The sequence below is a fragment of the Hordeum vulgare genome, chromosome 7H, assembly GCF_904849725.1.
Source record: "Hordeum vulgare subsp. vulgare chromosome 7H, MorexV3_pseudomolecules_assembly, whole genome shotgun sequence".
Taxonomy (NCBI): Eukaryota; Viridiplantae; Streptophyta; class Magnoliopsida; order Poales; family Poaceae; genus Hordeum; species Hordeum vulgare.
In genome coordinates this window covers 340,206,339-340,226,418 of record NC_058524.1, presented here as the reverse complement: position 1 = coordinate 340,226,418, position 20,080 = coordinate 340,206,339, and positions in this window count along the sequence as shown.

Below are 20,080 nucleotides of genomic sequence, written 5' to 3'. Positions count from 1 at the left end.
ATGTGATGTTCCATCTGGTGTGAAAGGATTAGCGAGCAGTTTCTCAAGCATACCCGAAGGAAATTCAAAGCAAATATTTTCAGTAGGTGCAGCAGGTTGAGGAGCAACTCTTTGTGCTTCCGTTCGAGGTGAAGATACCCCGAACAAGCCCCTCAAAGCATTAGTATCCATAGTGACAAGTGACAATAAATTTCAGCACACTATATGAATGTTTCCTTACCAAGTTCCACTTACCAAAGGCGCTTCACTCCCCGACAACGGCGCTAGAAATCCTTCTTGCTACTTCTCAAACAACAGCGCCACAAATTGACACGTTGACAGAGACTTTCTTGCGTTGGTTTTTCTCTTTAGGAGGAAAGGGTGATGCAGCAAAGGAGCAGTAAGTATTTCCCTCAGTTTGAGAACCAAGGTATCGATGCAGTAGGAGGGTCTCATCAAGTCCAGAGTACCTGCGCAAACACAAACGAGCTTGCACCCAACGCTTCAAAGGGGTTGTCAATCCCTTCAAGATTGTTTGCAAAGTGAGATCTGAAGGCGGAAAGTGGAAGAAGTAAAAAGTGTAAGGCTGAAAATATGGTGTGGAGTAGACCCGGGGGCCATAGTGTTCACTAGAGGGTTATCTCAAAATAGCAAATATCACGATGGGTAATCAAATTACTGTCGAGCAATTGATAGAACCGCGCAAAGTCATGACGATATCTAAGGCAATGATCATACATATAGGCATCACGTCCGAGACAAGTAGACCGATACTTTCTGCATCTACTACTATTACTCCAGACATCGACCGCTATCCGGCATGCATCTAGTGTATTGAGTTCATGACGAACAAAGTAACGCCTTAAGGAAGATGACATGATGTAGAGGGATAATCTCAAACCAATGATGAAAACCCCATCTTTTTACCCTTGATGGCAACAACACGATGCGTGCCTCGCTACCCCTTCTGTCACTTGGTTAGGTCACCACACGGTATGAACCCAAAACCAAGAACTTCTCCCATTGCAAGAATCATAGATCTAGTTGGCCAAACAAAACCCACAACTCAAAGAGAATTACGAGGATATGAGATCGTGCATAAGAGAGATCAGAAGAAACTCAAGTAAGATTCATAGATAATCTGATCATAAATCCACAATTCATCGGATCTCGACAAACACACCGCAAAAGAAGATTACATCGGATAGATCTCCATGAAGATCATGGAGAACTTTGTATTGAAGATCCTAGAGAGAGAAGAAGCCATCTAGTTACTAGCTATGGACCCGTAGGTATATGGTGAACTACTCACGCATCATCGAAGAGGTCATGGTGTTGATAAAGAAGCCCTCGTATCCGAATCCCCCCTCTGGCAGGGCACCAGAACGTGCCCCAGATGGGATCTTGCGGAGAGAGAAACTTGCGGCGGCGGAAAAGTACTTTCGATGGTCTCCTGATTTTTTGTGGAATTTTTGGGGATATATAGGCGCAAAACCTAGGGCAAAAGGGCCTCAGAGAGCCCACAAGCCAGGGGGCACGGGCCCCCCTGGCTGCGCCATGAGGGCTTGTGGGTTCGTGGTGGTCCCGTGCCCTGATTCTCCAGCTATCCGATCTTTTTCTGTTCCGGAAAAAATCTTTTTGGCAGTTTCATTCCGTTTGGACTCCGTTCAAAATCCACCTCTGAAAGGGGTCAAAAACAGGAACTGGCACTTGGCACTGAGTTAATAAGTTAGTCCCACAAAGTATATAAATGACATGCAAAACATCCAATGTTTGACAAGATAATAGCATGAAACCATCAAAAATTATAGATACGTTGGAGACGTATCAAGCATCCCCAAGCTTAACTCCTGCTCGTCCTCGAGTAGGGAACTGATAAAGAATGAATTTTTGATGTGGAATGCTACCTAGCATAGTTGTCCTTTGCAACTTCTTTCACGTGACATGAATGTTCAGATCCGTAAGATTCGAAACAATAGTTTGCTATTGACATGAAAACAATAATACTTCAAGCAAACTAGCAAGGTAATCATGAACTTTCAAAATAACAAGGCCAAGGAAAGTTATCCCTACAAAATCATATAGTCTGGCTATGCTCCATCATCCTCACACAACTAATGTAAATCATGCACAACCCAGGTATTGGCCAAGTAATTGTTTTCGCACTCTTACTTTCTCAAACTTTTTATAACTATCACGCAATACATGAGCGTGAGCCATGGATATAGCACTATAAGTGGAATAGAGTGTGGTGGTGGTTGTGTGACAAAAAGGAGGAGATGGTCACATTGACTCGGCGTATCAAAAGGCTACGGAGATGCCCATTAATAGATATCAATGTGAATGAGTAGGAATTGCCATACAAGAGATGCACTAGAGCTATAAGTATGTGAAAGCTCAAAAGGAGAACTAGTGGGTGTGCATCCAACTTGCTTGCTCACGAAGACCTAGGGCAATTTTGAGGAAGCCCATCATTGGAATATACAAGCTAAGTTATATAATGAAGATTCCCACTAGCATATGGTAGTGACAAAGCAAGAAGCTCCCAATCATGAAGAACATGGTGCTATTATGAAGCACAAGTGTGGAAAAAGATAGTAGCATTGTCCCTTCTCTCTTTTTCTCTCTTTTTTTTATTTGGGCACTTGGGCCTCTCTCTTTTTTTCTCTTTTCTCTTTTTTTATTTGGGCTCTTTGGCCTCTTTTTTTATATTTCCTCACATGGGACAATGCTCTAATAATAATGATCATCACACTTTTATTTACTCACAGCTCAAAGCTCAAAATGATGATGACTCTATAGGAAATGCCTCCGGCAGTGTACCGGGATGTGCAACGAACCAGGATGGCGTATGACATTGAAAACATCTCGCTAGCTATCTTACGATCATGCAATGGCAATATGAGAGTGACGGCACAAGTCATGAGACAGAACGGTGGGAGTTGCATGGCAATATATCTCGGAATGGCTATGAAAATGCCATAGTAGGTAGGTATGGTGGCTGTTTTGAGGAAGGCATATGGTGGGTTTGTGTACCGGCGAGAATTGTGCGGCACTAGAGAGGCTAGCAATGGTGGAAGGTGAAAGTGCATCTATACCATGGACTCACATTAGTCATGAAGAACTCACATGCTTGTTGCGAAAGTTTTTATTAGTAATCGAAACAAAGTGTTAAACGCATACTCCTAGGGGAAGGGTTGGTAGGTGTTAACCATCGCGCGATCCCGACCTCAACACAAAGGATGAAAATCAATAGATCAATTATGCTCCGACTTACTAACATAGCGGGTCACCATACGTGCATGCTACGGGAATCACTAACTTCAACACAAGTATTTCTAGATTCACAACACCCTACAAACATAGCTCTTAATATTACCAAATCCACGTCTCAAAACTAATTGAGAGGAATCAAGACTTCTCTTTCTACTCAATACACATGAAGATGGAGGTTTTTGCATCCTCTTTGGGTACCTATCACCTTTGGGACTACTTTCATAGCATAAGCCAACTACCAAGTCATGCACCGCCGTGCTCTAAAAGATATAAGTGAAGCACATAGAGCAAAAGTATCTAGCTCAAAAGATATAAGTGAAGCACTATGAGCATTCTAGAAAAATTACAATGAGTGCATGTCTCTCTCTCTCAAAAAGGTGTGCAGCAAGGATAATTGTGACACAACAAAAATAAAAGACTCCTACGATACAAGACGCTCCAAGCAAAACACATATCATGTGGTGAATAAAAATATAGCTCCAAGTAATGTTACCGATGGATTGAAGACGAAAGAGGGGATGCCTTCCCGGGGCATCCCCAAGCTTAGGCTTTTTGGTGTCCTTGAATTTGTCTTGGGATGCCTTGGGAATCCCCAAGCTTGAGCTCTTTCCACTCCTTATCTCTTTGTCCATGAGAACATCACCCAAAACTTGAAAACTTCACAACACAAAACTTAAACAGAAACTCGTGATAACATTAGCACAAGTAAACAAACTACCACTTCTTTTGGTACTGTAGAAAACTTGAATTCTATCTATATTGGTGTTGTGCTACTGTATTCTAACTTTTCCATGGCTAGTACCCCCGATACTAACCATAGTTTCATCAAAACAAGCAACCAACTCAACAAAAACAGAATCTGTCAAAAACAGACCAGTCTGTAGCAATCTTTATACTTTGTATACTTCTGGTACCTCAAAAAATATGAAACATTAAGACTGCCTGGGCAAAAGGCATATAAACCAGAAGCAAAAAGAATCAACTCAAAATCTCTTTCTGAATAAAAATGAAAAATCATCTCGTGAGTGAAAAGTTTCTGTCTTTTTCCAGCAGGATCAAACAACCATTACCAAGACTAGTCCTAAAGGTTTTGCTTGGCTCAAACACAAAAAGAAACACACAAAAAAACACAATCACAACAGAATTATGATGGTGTGGACGCAACAAAATAGAAATAAAAAGATAAATTCATTGGGTTGCCTCCCAACAAGCACTATTGTTTAACGCCCTTAGCTAGGCATAAAAGCGATAGAATCACGTATCGTCGTCTTTGGTCCTCAAATTATAAGTGGCCCTCATCATGGATTCATAAGGCAATCTTATTTTATTTCTAGGAAATTGTTCCATACACTTCCTTAAAGGAAACTGAAATCTAATATTCCCTTCCTTCATATCGATGATAGCACCGATAGTCCTTAGGAAAGGTCTACCAAGAATAGGGCATGTAGGATTGCAATCAATGTCAAGCACAATGAAATCCACGTGTACATAGTTCCTATTTGCAATAATAAGAACATCATTGATCCTTCCCATGGGTTTCTTGACAGTAGAATCAGCAAGATGCAAATTAAGCGAACACTCTTCAATCTCATTAAAACCCAGAACATCACATAAAACTTTGGAATCGCGGAAACACTAGCACCAAAATCACACAAAGCATTGCGTTCATAGTTTTTTATTTTGATTCTGATGGTAGGTTCCCACTCATCATGAAGCTTTCTGGGGATAGAGACTTCCAATTCAAGTTTCTCTTCAAGAGATTTTATCATAGCTTCGACGATATGATCGGTAAAGGCCTTGTTTTGGCTATAAGGGTGTGGAGAGTTTAGCATAGATTGCATCAAGGAAATGCATTCAATCAAGGAGCAACTATCATAATTGAATTCCTTGAAATCCATAGTAGTAGTTTCATTACTACTCAAAGTTTTAATACCTTCTACTCCACTTCCAATGCTTTTAGCATCAAGATAGATGGACTCCGAATCATTGGGGCACTTTTCAACCAAAGTGGATTCATATCCTGCCCCGTAATCATCAGGTTTGACACAAGAAAACAAAGATTAAATGGGGGTCACACCAAGTACTTTAAGATCTTCGTGATTCTTATCACGAGAACAAGCCTTTTTAAGCCATTCATGTCTAAACACAAAGATTCAATGGGAGTCACACCAATGGCTCCTGGGCTCCCTGAGGCCCCTTTGCCCTAGGTTTTGCGCCTATACATCCCCAAAAATTCCACAAAAAATCAGGAGATCATCGAAAGTACTTTCCCGCCGCCGCAAGTTTCTCTCTCCGCAAGATCCCATCTGGGGCACGTTCTGGTGCCCTGCCGGAGGGGGGATTCGGATACGGAGGGCTTCTTCATCAACACCATGACCTCTCCGATGATGTGTGAGTAGTTCACCATAGACCTACGGGTCCATAGCTAGTAACTAGATGGCTTCTTCTCTCTCTTGGATCTTCAATACAAAGTTCTCCATGATCTTCATGGAGATCTATCTGATGTAACCTTCTTTTGCGATGTGTTTGTCGAGATCCTATGAATTGTGGATTTATGATCAGATTATCTATGAATCTTATTTGAGTTTCTTCTGATCTCTCTTATGCATGATTTCATATCCTTGTAATTCTCTTCGAGTTGTGGGTTTTGTTTGGCCAACTAGATCTATGATTCTTGCAATGGGAAAAGTGCTTGGTTTTGGGTTCATACTGTGCGGTGACCTCACCCAGTGGCAGAAGGGGTAGCGACGCACGCATCGTGTTGTTGCCATCAAGGGTAAAAAGATGGGGTTTTCATCATTGGTTTGAGATTATCCCTCTACATCATGTCATCTTACTTAAGGCGTTACTCTGTTCGTCATGAACTCAATACACTAGATGCATGCTGGATAGCGGTCGATGTGTGGAGTAATAGTAGTAGATGCAGAAAGTATCGGCCTACTTGTCTCGGACGTGATGCCTATATGTATGATCATTGCCTTTGATATCGTCATGACTTTGCGCGGTTCTATCAATTGCTCGACAGTAATTTGTTCACCCAGCGTGATATTTGCTATTTTGAGAGAACACTCTAGTGAACACTATGGCCCCCGGGTCTACTCCACACCATATTTTCAACCTTACACTTTTTACTTCGTTGCACTTTCCGCCTTCAGATCTCACTTTGCAAACAATCTTGAAGGGATTGACAACCCCTTTGAAGCATTGGGTGCAGGCTCGTTTGTGTTTGCGCACGTACTCTTTACTTTACGAGACCCTCCTAGTGGATCGATACCTTGGTTCTCAAACTGAGGGAAATACTTACTGCTCCTTTGTTGCATCACCTTTCCTCTTCAAGGGAAAAACCAACGCAAGCAAGTCTCCGTCAACGTGTCAATTTCTGGTGTTGTTGTTTGAGAAGTAGCAACAAAGCAAAACTCAAGACTAAAACAGTAAGACTTTTATTCTACTAGAGAAAGAGAAAACTGAAAAGGAAAACTAAAACAAAGGTAAAGACAAAAGATATGATGGTGATACGATACCGAGGCAACTCCCCCAAGCTTCGCACAAGCCAAGGGGATTGCCCATACCAATGCTCAGTTGTCTTCCTTTGGTGGTGAAGGTGGAGGAGTTGTTGCAATATTTGACTCCAAGAGGACCATTAATCTTTGATTTATACCTTGGAGCTCTGCGATATGTTTTTGTATATTTCCTGCAAGGCAGCTTGCTTCTTATGGGTAGGGAAATATGTTTCAGAGAAGTAGTAGACCATATCCTGGGGACTACGCACACAACCAGGAGCAAGAGAAGTGAACCAGATCTTAATAACCCGGTACAGGCAGTAGGAGTAAATTCTCTACGTAGGTTTGATCAGAGTGATATTCCTTTTGAGAAACCTCCTAGCTTATGCATGGATGAATTTGATAACTTTGTTGCCAAACAACAGAGTTTCAATGATTATGTGAGGAGAAAATTGGAATAGAATGCTCGTATGCTTAGTCATTTAAGTGCTTGTGTGGACAGAAATGTCAATAATCTTAAGCTTCTGAGTAAACATGCCTTTATGGTTACTACTCAGGTAGAACAGGTACTTAAAGCTCAGAATCACTTGCTCAATGAGTTGAATGACAATTCTGTCAGAGTCGTTACTAGAGGCGGTAGAATGACCCAGGAACCTCTGTATCCTGAGGGTCATCCAAAGAGGATTGAACAAGATTCTCAAGGAGTTAGCACTAATGCACATAGTCATCCTAGGAAGAAGAAGAAAGATGATAGGAACCTGCACGCTAGCAACCCAGATGCCGATACACCTGAGAGTCCAAACGATGTCTCTGTCTGTGATGCTCAAACACAATCTAGTGATGAACATGAGCCTAATGATAATATCAATAGTGATGTTCATGAAGATGCTCAACCTAGCAATGATAAGGATGTGGAGATTGAACCTATTGATCTTGATAACCCACAGCCTAAGACTAAGAGATACGATAAGAATGACTTCACTGCTAGGAAGCATGGTAAAGAAAGCAAACCATGGGTTCAGAAACCCATGCCCTTTCCTCCCAAACCATCCAAGAAAAAGGATGATGAGGATTTTGAGCGATTCGTTGAAATGATCAGACATGTCTTTCTGCAAATGCGTTTGACGGATATGCTCAAGATGTCTCCATATGCTAAGTACATGAAGGATATTGTGACTAATAAGAGGAGGATACCTGAGGTTGAGATTTCCACCATGCTTGCTAATTATACCTTCAAGGGTGGAACTCCTAAGAAACTAGGTGATCCCGGTGTGCCCACTATACCTTGCTCCATTAAAGGCAACTATGTTAGAACTGCTTTATGCATCCTTGAAGCCGGTGTTAGTGTTATGCCTCTTTCTCTTTATCGTAGACTTGAACTAGATAAGTTGACACCCACTGAAATCTCTCTGCAAATGTCTGACAAATGAACTGCTTTCCCTATCGGCATTTGCGAGGATGTGCCTGTTGTGGTTGCTAATGTCACTATCTTAACAGACTTTGTTATCTTTGATATTTCTGAGGACGATGCCATGGCGGTCATCCTCGGAAGACCCTTTTTAAACACCGCAGGGGCTGTTATAGATTGCAACAAAGGCAATGTCACTTTCCATGTCAACGGTAATGAGCATACGGTGCACTTTCTGAAGAAACAATATCGAGTACATTGCATCAATGCTATCGAAAAAACTTCATAGATTCTTATTGGGAGCTTTGAATGCCCTATTCCTCCTGTCAAGATGAAGTATGATTTGCTTGTTGGGAGATACACATCCCCATTGAGGTGACCTAGTGACTATTCTAAAATTCCCCGTTCTCTTTTGCAATTCGAAAAGGTTTGCAAAGAGACTTGATCAACCTCACTGACGGATTTCTTTCGATGACCATGAGATGGATGAATCGAGGAGTCACAAACCTCTGTCCCAAGCTTTCATTTAGGTTGCTTAGAATAAAAATGATAGGTTTAGTTTAGTTATCCATGTTTTCTGTTTTTGCGTCCGGTAGAAAAGCACCCCAAAAATAAAAGTTCTCCAAACGTCCTGAAAATCAAGTATGATTTTTTATGGATTTTTTGAAACATTCTGAGACAAAGAGCTTGTTTGGGGGCTGCACCAGTGGGCCACAAGCCCTTGGGGCACGGGCACCCCCTAGTCGTGCCACCTAGGCTTTTGGGGCCCACAAGCACCCCCTGCACTCATGCTTGCTCTCATCTGGTTCTGCTACCTCCAGAAAAAATTGTTTCGCAGCTCAAACCCGTGTTCTTGCTCCTCTTGCTGGGATTTTCGATCTCTTTGCTCAAATCACCGTTCTCCGAACTGTTTTGGGGGAAATTACTCCTTGGTAATTGACTCCATTGGTCCAATTAGTTTTTTCTCTAGTGCCTTATACTCCGCGTATTTTTGCTGCCTTGGTGACCATGTTCTTGAGCTTTGCATGCTGATTTTAGCTGGTCCTAAGTAGTTTTGATGCGTAATATGGCCTCTAGGCACTTGTGGGAGTAGTTGCTACTAGTTTAGTTGAGCCTTGTTCAATTTTCCTTTGGATCACTGAAAATTTCAGAAAAGGAAGATGTTCAGGAGAAACTTTCATGGTGGTTCCTCAAGCAAGAGAGGTCCCCGTCTTGCGATTCGGGAGCCTGATCCTTACCAACCAAGGGACGCGCAGGTACAACCATGTGAATTGCCTTCTGATGAATTCATGGTTGAGGCAGGCTTTAAAGATGAGTTTGATGCACTTGTTCACAATGTCGGACTCGAAGAATTCATCTTCGATAAATGTGAACAGTATGTTGCTCTCACTTACTCTTTTGTTCGTAGATTCAAATTTTCAGCTGGTCGTGATACATCGGTACTGTTTGATCTCTATTATAAATCGTATACCATGGATTTAGAGGATTTCAATAGAATTGGCAAAATACCTATTTGGGGCAGCCTCAATGATCCTCCTAAATCTTCGGTTAGAGATTTTTGATCTGGTATTACTGTTGGAGAAACTAGAGACATTACGCAAGCTACCATTGGGAGTATTCATTTTCCTGCCTTGCATTACTTTGCCCTCTTCATAGGCAGATGCATTAATGGCAAGATTGAGCATTGTCACCTCTGCGCACCCAACCTTAGTATCCTTAATAGCGCATTGACGGGTGACAAAAGCTTCAATATGGGAGCTATAATAGCAAGGAGGCTGAATAAGAATGATAATGAGGGGGATTTCTTTGGTGGGATCTATGCCACTCGCATAGCAAATTTTCTTGGAGTACCCATCAGCGAAGGAGATCCCCCACGCCATACAGCTTTCCTTGACCGCGTCGCTTTGACACGCTACTAGTTCCTTGAGAGGGATGATGAATCCCTCCTATACAGTCTGATATTTAACCGGCAGCGTGTTTTCCATATTACCCTTCCTGCTCCTACCTTCTTTGACTTTTAGGTAAAACGGAGATATTACTTAACCAGAGGAGAGGCATAGGAGTATGAGAGGGAGGCAAAGGCTGCTCATCTCCGTGAGGCAGCTATTCAGGCAGTGGCTGCAGCGCTCCCGTATAACCCCCATTATGATTTTGGGTTTCGCCAAGACCATCCTTGGGAGTAGACTAACTTAGGCCAAAAGCCTAAGCTTGGGGGAGTACGTGTTCTCACCGACTTTACATTCTTGCTTATGCTTTCACTTTGTTAGCCGGTGTTCACACTTTGCCACTGTATCATCCATGTTGGTTTATTTCTTTTTCTCGTTTTCTTTGAAAAAACCAAAAAGATTTTCTTTTTCTTATTTTCCTTGTTGGGAGCTTTCCCGTGTAAATAGTTTCCTTTTTCTTTGGGTCAAGGTAGAAGACCATGGTTTCAATGTTTAGTGGATCTCGCATGCATACCTGTTTAGCTATTAAAGAGCCATATTACTTTGTCTTCTGCTTTGTGTTGCCTGTAGATTCCAGCTTTAGTCCAATGCACGAGCACGCTTATTATTGCCTGTAGGCGTGTTATCCTTGATATGTGTTTATTCACTATCATTCACGAGAAAGGGGCCGGTAATTGGAATTCCCAGTTCCATGCTCAAATCGAAAAGATAATTGCAAACAAAACTCCCCCAGGATTGATGTTGGTAGGGACGGTACCCGAGGATTCGGCTAGCGGTGGAGTGTGATCGATTGGTGGTGGGGGAGTCAAAACTTTACTTTTCTGTTTGGGAACCGCCTATAGCATGTTTAGCGTGGAAGATGTTGAGAACTCTTAGTCATTGCGTTGAGAATGAAAGCATGCCACCCAAAATTATTATCTCTGTTTTCAAAGCTTGAGATCTGGCACCTCTGCAAATCAGTGTTTCCCTCTGCGAAGGGCCTGTCTATTTATGTTCTTGTTGAGTCATACTCCTCTTATGAAAGCATCAATTAGAGAGCACCTCTGTCATTTTTATGCTTTGCTTTTAACTGTGTTGAGTATGACTGTGAATGGATCTTCATTGCCTTGAATTACAATGTTTAGTCAGCCCTTGGTCTTTGAAGGTGCTCTCCATTTATGTTTTGCGGTCTCAGAAAGAGCTAGCGAGATACCACATGTTCGTACTGCTTCATGTTGTTTTGATTGAAGTGTTGACATTTGAGGCTTATTATTATTTGCTCGCTAGCTGATTATGCCATGGATATAAGTTTACCATGAGACCTAGATGTCATTTGCTTATGTGGTTTTCTTGTGAACTTGCTAAAATTTTGGTTATGAGTTAGACATAGATGCAACAACAAGATCAAACAGAATACGTCAAAGTTTTTCTTTTGTTTCTTTCAGTTTGTCAACTGAATTGCTTGAGGACAAGCAAGGCTTTATGCTTGGGGAAGTTGATACGTCTCCGTCGTATCTACTTTTTCTAACTCTTTTGCCCTTGTTTTGGACTCTAATTTGCATGATTTGAATGGAACTAACCCGGACTAACGCTGTTTTCAGCAGAATTGCCATGGTGTTGTTTTTGTGCAGAAATAAAAGTTCTCGGAATGACCTGAAAATTTACGGAGAATTTTTCTGAAATTAATGAAAAATACGTGCGCAAAGATCCACCGGAGGAGGTGAGCCAGTGGGCCACAAGCCCAGGGGCCACGGCCACCCCCCCCCCCTGGCCGCGCCGTGAGGGCTTGTGGGGCCCACGAGGCTCCACCGCCCCCAAACTCAGCTCTATATATTCCGTTTCGCCCGGGGAAAAATCAGGGAGAAGGATTCATCGCGTTTTACTATACGGAAGCGCCGCCACCTCCTGTTCTTCATTTGGAGGGCAGATCTGGAGTCTGTTCTGGGCTCCGGAGAGGGGAAATCGTTGCCATCGTCATCATCAACCTTCCTCCATCGCCAATTCCATGATGCTCTTCACCGTTCGTGAGTAATCTCATCGTAGGCTTGCTGGACGGTGATGAGTTGGATGAGATCTACCATGTAATCGAGTTAGTTTTGACGGGGATTGATCCCTAGTTTCCACTATGTTCTGAGATTGATGTTGCTACTACTTTGCCATGATTAATGCTTGTCACTAGGGCCCGAGTGCCATGATTTCAGATCTGAACCTATTATGTTGTCACCAATATATGTGTGTTTTAGATCCTATCTTGCAAGTTGTAGTCACCTACTATGTGTTATGACCTGGCAAGCCCGGAGTGACAATAGCCGGAACCACTCCCGGAGATGACCATAGTATGAGGAGTTCATGTATTCACCAAGTGTTAATGTGTTGGTCCGGTTATTTATTAAAAGGAGAACCTTAATATCCCGTAGTTTCCATAAGGACCCCACTGCCACGGGAGGGATGGACAATAGATGTCATGCAAGTTCTTTTCCCTAAGCATGTATGACTACATACGGAATACATGCCTACATTAGATTGACGAACGGGAGCTAGTTACATATCTCTCCGTGTTATAGTTGTTACATGATGAATCACATCCGGCATACTCATCCATCACCGATCCACTGCCTACGAGTCTTTTACTACTGGTCCTTGCTATGTTACTTTTCTTCTACTACTGTCATGTCACGCCCAAGATGCGACCCTATCCTCAATTTGGCACGAGGGCCTCGTCAGGGATAGAAGCGCAGCTCGTCGTGTCGCAAGAATGGATATCATTACAATTACATGTACAGAAAACAAGAGATATATAAATAGAATTGGCTTACACTCGCCACAAGCTACATCAGAGTCACAGCAGTACAATACATAATCATCATGAAGAAGAGTAGGGTCCGACTACGGACGAAAACAAACGAGAAAAGAAGAACGACGTCCATCCTTGCTACCCCAGGCTGCCGGCCTAGAACCCATCCTAGACCGATGAAGAAGAAGATGAAGAAGCAACTCCAAATGAACAATCAACGCGCTCGTGTCAAGTAATCTTTACCTATACCTGCAACTGGTGTTGTAGTATTCTGTGAGCCACAGGGGACTCAGCAATCTCATTTCCAAAGGTATTAAGACTAACAAAGCTTAATGGGTGAGGTAAGGTTAAGTCGTGAGGTTGCAGCAACGGTTAAGCATATATTTGGTGGCTAACTTACGAGTACAAGAAATAAGAGGGGGGAAGATCTACGCATAGCGGACGTGACTACTGATGATCAACTGAATGATCCTGAACACCTACCTACGTCAGACATAACCCCACCGTGTCCTAGATCGGAGAAGGAACTCACGAAAGAGAGAGTCACGGTTACGCACACAGTTGGCAAGTTTTAATTAAATTAACTTCAAGTTATCTAGAACCAATGTTAAACAAAGTTTCCACGTTGCCACATAACCGCGGGCACGGCTTTCCGAAAAGATTTAACCCTGCGGGGGTGCTCCAACTAGTCCATCACAAATTACCACAAGCCGCATAGAAATCCTCGATCACGAAGCTCGCGATCTCATAGGACTCCTTAGTGGAAAACCTAAACTCTGAGATTACCCAAAGCATCACCGGAATCCCGATGCACAAGATATCTCGTCAAAGGTAAAACTAATCCAGCAAGGCCACCCGGCGTGTCGACAATCCCGATAGGAGCTGCGTATCTTGTTCTTAGGACACGACGGATAAGCTACGCGTACGGAGGCCTGATAGAAATCACCCAAGTTTCCCTAGGTTGGCCCCGCACAGTGCTCTGCTTTGGACCAGCACCATCAGCATTGGCCCCCCCTGTATTATGTAGAATTACTCCTCGGGTAGCGCTAACTCCCTATGCATTTTAGTATTATCAAATTATTATGTTGGGCAAATGTAGTACCAATGTTGGGCCTCGCCAGACCATCTTTAATCTAAAACGAATTATCAAGGGGGTCCCCATAACAACCCCGACCGTGTTAGGAGTGCTCAATTATGGAACATAACACCGGTAGCCGAAACTAAGGGGGCAAAGGTGGAACAAAACACCAGGGTAGAAAGGTCGAGTATTCCACCTTTTACCAAGTATATATGTGCATTAAATTAAATAGCACTAATATGGTGATATAACAAGGAACCCATGTTATCACATGGAAGCAATGCACCTGCAACTAGCAACGCTAACACAGGGTTAAGCAAGCGGTAACATAGCCAATCAGTGGTTTGCTAGGTTGAACAGGTTGAAGGTTTTCATGTCATTGTTGAGAGGCTGATATTTAACATGTGGTAGGCAACGAGACATAACGATAGAAACGGTAAAACTAGCATGGCAATAATAGTAATGGTATCTGGGGAAATGGTCATCTTGCCTGAGATCCCGCTGAGAAGAAGAATGACTCCGTGAAGCAGACGAACCGACGTAGTCGAACGGGTCCTCACAATCCGGCACGCTTGTGGAACTCTACCGAGACGAAGGAAACCGGAAACAAGAATCAACACAAGATATTCACCACACGATGCACAACACAAATGATGCGTGAACAAAATAATACATGCTAGACACGGCATGACAATTCACGACAAACAAACACTACACATTAAGTGAAGTTCAATATGCAACGAGTTGCATATTGACGAAACTCCACGTTTATTTATTTAGTTCTATCCCGTTTAGATACACGGCAATATTAAATGTGGTTAAACATGGCAAGAGGTGAAGCGTAATTAAACTACCTATCCAGGCATTTTAAATGAGGTCGAAAATGACATATAGCACCTCTGAAACGACCTCACATGTTATTTTACAATTCTGTCCAGATCTGAACTAACACATATAGTTAGTTGTTAAACAGCAAAACAAATAGGTTCACGTGATACTACGCGTCGTGACAAGCAATTTACACATAGATAACATCTCCAACGGAGCTACGGATCAAAAGATACGGACACCGCAAGATATGATGGCATGAATGCAATATGTGTGCAATGACGGTCATGAGCACCTGAAAACATACAACCATCAAGAGAAAATGAAACTACACGATATTCTAAGCAAGTTTCATATAGGACACGATCAAATCGGAGCTACGGTTCAACAACTACGAGCAAAACAAGATAACACTACAATCTGCCAAAATCAGCCACATAGCATTTCCTACGCCCCACAACTACGAGCTACAAAATCCCAACATGCTCAACCCAGGCATGAGACGATAGAGGGCAAGAAGCACTACAACAAACAACCAACAACACCTAGCATGGCTTCAAGGAACACTAGGAAAAGAAGTCACAATATGGCTTCTCACACACAGTTTCAGACTTAGTGAAAATAGCAGTTTATGAAGCTGCGGTTTTTGATCTGAAGCCATATTGACAGCAGCAAAACCATAAGCTACAGGACTCCAAATGGCATGAAAATTCACAGCATGCTAGAGAATTCTAAAGTCTACAACTAACTCCATTGCACCAACCTCAAAAGACCTACAGAACACAAGATAGAAGCAAGACAAGACAACAACAAAATATAACAAATTCCAGACTTAGAAATATTTCAGCAAGTTAAGATCAAACAAAGCACACCTAAACATGGATTTCTATTGCAAACAAAAATACCAGGGGCTAGACTAAACATCAAGTTGACAACTCCTTCAAACGAAGCACGAAATAAATCCTACGAAATAAACAAAAGGGCAACATGGCAAAATATCGCGCGAACTAACTTGCTCAAAAGCTAAAACTAATTGCACAAAAAAATCCATAGGATTTTTCTACCCTGAAAACATATAAAACAAGTGGGGTTGCACAACAAAAATATCGCCACACGTAAATGCGAGATAATGTCCTAAACACGGGAAATAAACTAGCGGCAATTCCCTACACGCAAAAATACCAATGACTACTCTAAAATACATGGCAAAGGGGTTCCTAAAATATGGACATTTTATCTAAGGCATTCGAGCAATCCGGGCACGCGCGAAAAAAATAACTACGGGCAAAACATTATGGACAGCACACGTTTCTAGGCATACGACACGCTAAACGATGTCAAACAATTATGCAAGTTGCAAAAACGTAGTCTACGCGCAAAACTACCCCAAATTCATATGCTACACGCCTCCAACCGACTTACAGTTAAATGGTTACGGGCAAATTAATCTACGTCTATTATCTGGAATTTATCAATTCCGAAATTCCTAAATTATCTAAATGGGCCGAAACCATTCTAATGCTACAAGGGGGGTGGCGCAGGTTGCTAACTAGCGCCTAGTGCGCAATCTAAAGGGGCCTGGAGGGGCTCACCTTAGCAGGCCTCGGCCTGGGGCGAGGAGGCAGAGGAGCTGGGCCTCGGGTGCTGAAGAGGCCGGTTGGCCCAGCGGGGCGAGCTGGACCCATCGCAGGAGAGGGCGGCCCACGCGATGGGCGGCCTGGTAGGGCGCGGTCAACTCTCGTCGTCCTCCTTCCTTCGCTCGCGACAAGGAGGTCGGCCACAGGCGATGGGAAGGCTCGGGACAGAGCCTCGGGGTAGTTCCACGACGGGGAAGAGCGGATTCGGCGCCAGACTGGGCGGATCTCGCATCGGCGTCCCCATGGCTGCTGGAGGAAGGCGCCCAGAGGCGGGGAACTTGCACGGGAGCTCGCCATGGCGGGCTGCGCCAGGAGGTCCGTGTTGCGCGCAGCGGCGGAGGACGGCGAGGTGCTGCCGGCGGCGGGCACGGGGAAGCTCGGGGCGTGGGCTCCGGCGGGGGTCTCGGGAGGAGCTCGGCACGAGGGGCTGGCCGGTGGCGCTAGGCAACAGGCATGGGGGCACGGGAGGTAGAACGGGCGGCGGCAGTGGTTCGGGCCCGGGGCGGGCCTGCGATGGGCTCCGCAGGCCCGCGATGGCTGGCAGAGAAGAGAGAGAGAGTGGGGGGCTAGTGTTTCGGGCGCGGATCCCAAGGTAGAGGGTGGTAGGCTGGCTAGATAATAGGAGGAGGGCCTATTTATAAAGAAAAGGGGGCTAGATTAACCGGAATTTTTTCCGGATCCAACCGTGTGGTCGGATTCGAACGATTCCGAACGCGGGAACGGGTACGTGGCCGTGAAGAGTGGTTTACCGCAGACGAGAGGGAAAACGGGGTCGCGGCAACAATTTTGAAAAATACCGATAACCGTCCGACGATAGACCGAATACGGTGCCGCTACGGTCGACCGTTCGGGTACCACACGGACTCCGACCGCGACGAAATTTGACAGGCGTCCTACCTATAACTAATCACGACCGCATGCCAAGTTTCACCCCAATCAGAGAAAGTTTTCAACACACTTTTAAAATAGGGTTTTGACGATGCCGCGGGCGCGTGCGTGTGCGGTCGGGCTCAGAACCGACAACGACGTGAACCGGCAACTAACAACGGATGCAAGTTTTGAAAACTGGCGGCAACGGGATGCCGATGCAATGCTAATGATGCGCATGATGCGACAAATAAAAATAATCACACGATGGAAACGGAATGAAGGGGGGATCTTCTGGAACGTCGGCATCGGGCTGTCACATGTCACTACTGTTGTTACTTGCTGCTGCTGTCACTACTGTTGTTCCTTGCTACTGTTGTTACTCTATTGTTACTTGCTACTTTGTTGTTACTTGCTACTTTGTTGTTACTTCCTGCAACACTTTTCTAGAGCCGTAGGCGGGGAAGCATTATTCTCAAGAATAGTTCCTCGTCAACGTGCTATTTTCTGGCGCCGTTGATACAACTAGTTAGGAATAGTCTGCCGTCAACAGACCCTTTTCTGGCACCGTTGTTATCATACCACTTTGCTACTGATACTTTGCCTGCAGACACTAATCTTTCAGGTGTAGTTGAATTGACAACTCAGCTGCTAATACTTGAGAATATTCTTTCGCTTCCCCTTGTGTCGAATCAATAAATTTGGGTTGAATGCTCTACCCTCAAAAACTGTTGTGATCCCCTACACTTGTGGATTATCACCAACCTAGATCAAATACCCAAATCCATTATCATTTTAATTTGGCCATCGACACAATCTCACGGGCATCCACCCGTCTAACAACTAATCACCAATGATCCCAGTAACATGGTCGAGTAACTGTGTGGTTGTAACATCGGGGGAATCCGAGGTATCACCCTCCTTGGATTCCGAACGATGTATCCGTCAAGGTGGGCTTAGAGGAATCACCCTCGGGGGTCCCACACTTGAGGGATTGCACGATAGAGGCATCGTCGGGAATGGTGAAAGAGGAATCACCCTCGTTAACCACGACCGACTAGCTATACTACAGAGATATCATCAGGAGTACTTAGCGAGGTGTCACCCTCGGTACCCGATAGTATCTCTGTAGCATCGTACAACTAAGGGGGTGTATGTGCTGTGTCGGGTCTGGCTCGTCGATCAGGGATCGAGATTTGAAAGCAAAGCGGGCAACTGAACTACGGGGTCAGAGGGGATGACTGCTCCACCTATACTAAGCAGATTAAAAGTGTAGTACTGAAAGTAGCAGTTCATCAAAAATAGGCTATGCATCAGATATAGGAGCTAACTACAACAGTAGCAAAATACTAATGCAAGCAGGAGGAAGAAATACATAGGCGATATAGGGATGATCAAGGGGGTTTGCTTGCCTTGCTGCTCTGCGGCAAAGGACTGATCGGCAGGGTCGTAGATGTACCCGGCGGCAGTGGCGGCCTCGGGGTCTACCGGTAAGAAGAGGGGGAAGAAACAATAAATAATAGCAACGGTGCAACACAATGCATGACATGGCAAGATGCAGGCTAGACATGAGCTACCGCAGCAACATCCATCATAGACGGGTCGGAAGAATATCTCACGATATTTTTCGGGTCTCGGGCTACTACCGGTCACATGGAAAATGATGGAAAAGTTCCATGTTTGCTATGCTAGGGACGCGTGACACACGAATGGACCATGTATCCGGTTTCTTCTCGCTCTGCTGATCAACTTTCATGTTGAAAATATTTTGATCCGACTTACGGATTATTTAATATTAATTTTTAGAGTTTTATTCAATAATTAGGAATTAAAAAACAGATTTAATTAATTTAATTAAATGCTATTATGACATCAGCATGATGCCATGCTCACATCAGCAGTTGACGGGTCAACTGACAAGTGGGTCCCATGCGTCACAAACTCAGTTCTTTAATTAAGATTAAATAGTAATTAATCAGTTTAATTTAGTGGGGGACCCACATGTCATACTCTAATTATTCTATTTACCTATTTAATTAATTAACTAATTAACGAAATAACATATCTATTTATTTAATAAAAACATATATTTTTATTAGAATTATTTTTTTAACAACGAGTGTGGGGCCTCCCTGTTAGTGGGAGTGGGGGGGGGGGGTTTGGCCCCACATGGCAATGTCCTAATGACCACACACACATCTCATGTACACACATTTTATACACACACATATACCATATACATACATAATACATACATCCATTCATACATATACATACATACATAATATATACATGCATCTAATACATACATATCTCATCTCTCTTTTCTAACAACCCTCTCTACATCTCTCTTTGTTCCTCTCTTTGTCAACACAGAGACACATAGGGAACCTCCACCTCCAACAAGAGACCAACGGCGCCAGAACGAGGCGACGATCGCCGGAATGGAACCGGAGGTGAAGGAGAGGGAGTGGGGCGTTCTCACCGAGCCCTGTAGATGTGCAAGAATGAGCTCGGGGGAGGCTCGATGGAGGTCGGCGTCGGCGTCGAGGAAGCTCCGGTGGGGGAGGGCCCACCGTGTGGTTCCGGCGCGGGACCGACGGATTCGACGCGGGAGGGAGTCGGCGGTGCAGCTAGCGACGGCGAGCCGGCCACCGGCGACCGGCGGAGCGGCCGAGGGCGGGGCACGGGACGGCCGGTGCGGGAGGCAGGGAGGAGGCGGTGGTGTTGAGAGCTGCCGCGAGGGAGAGAGGCAGGGGCGACGGGACGGTGGGGCGCGACGCAGATG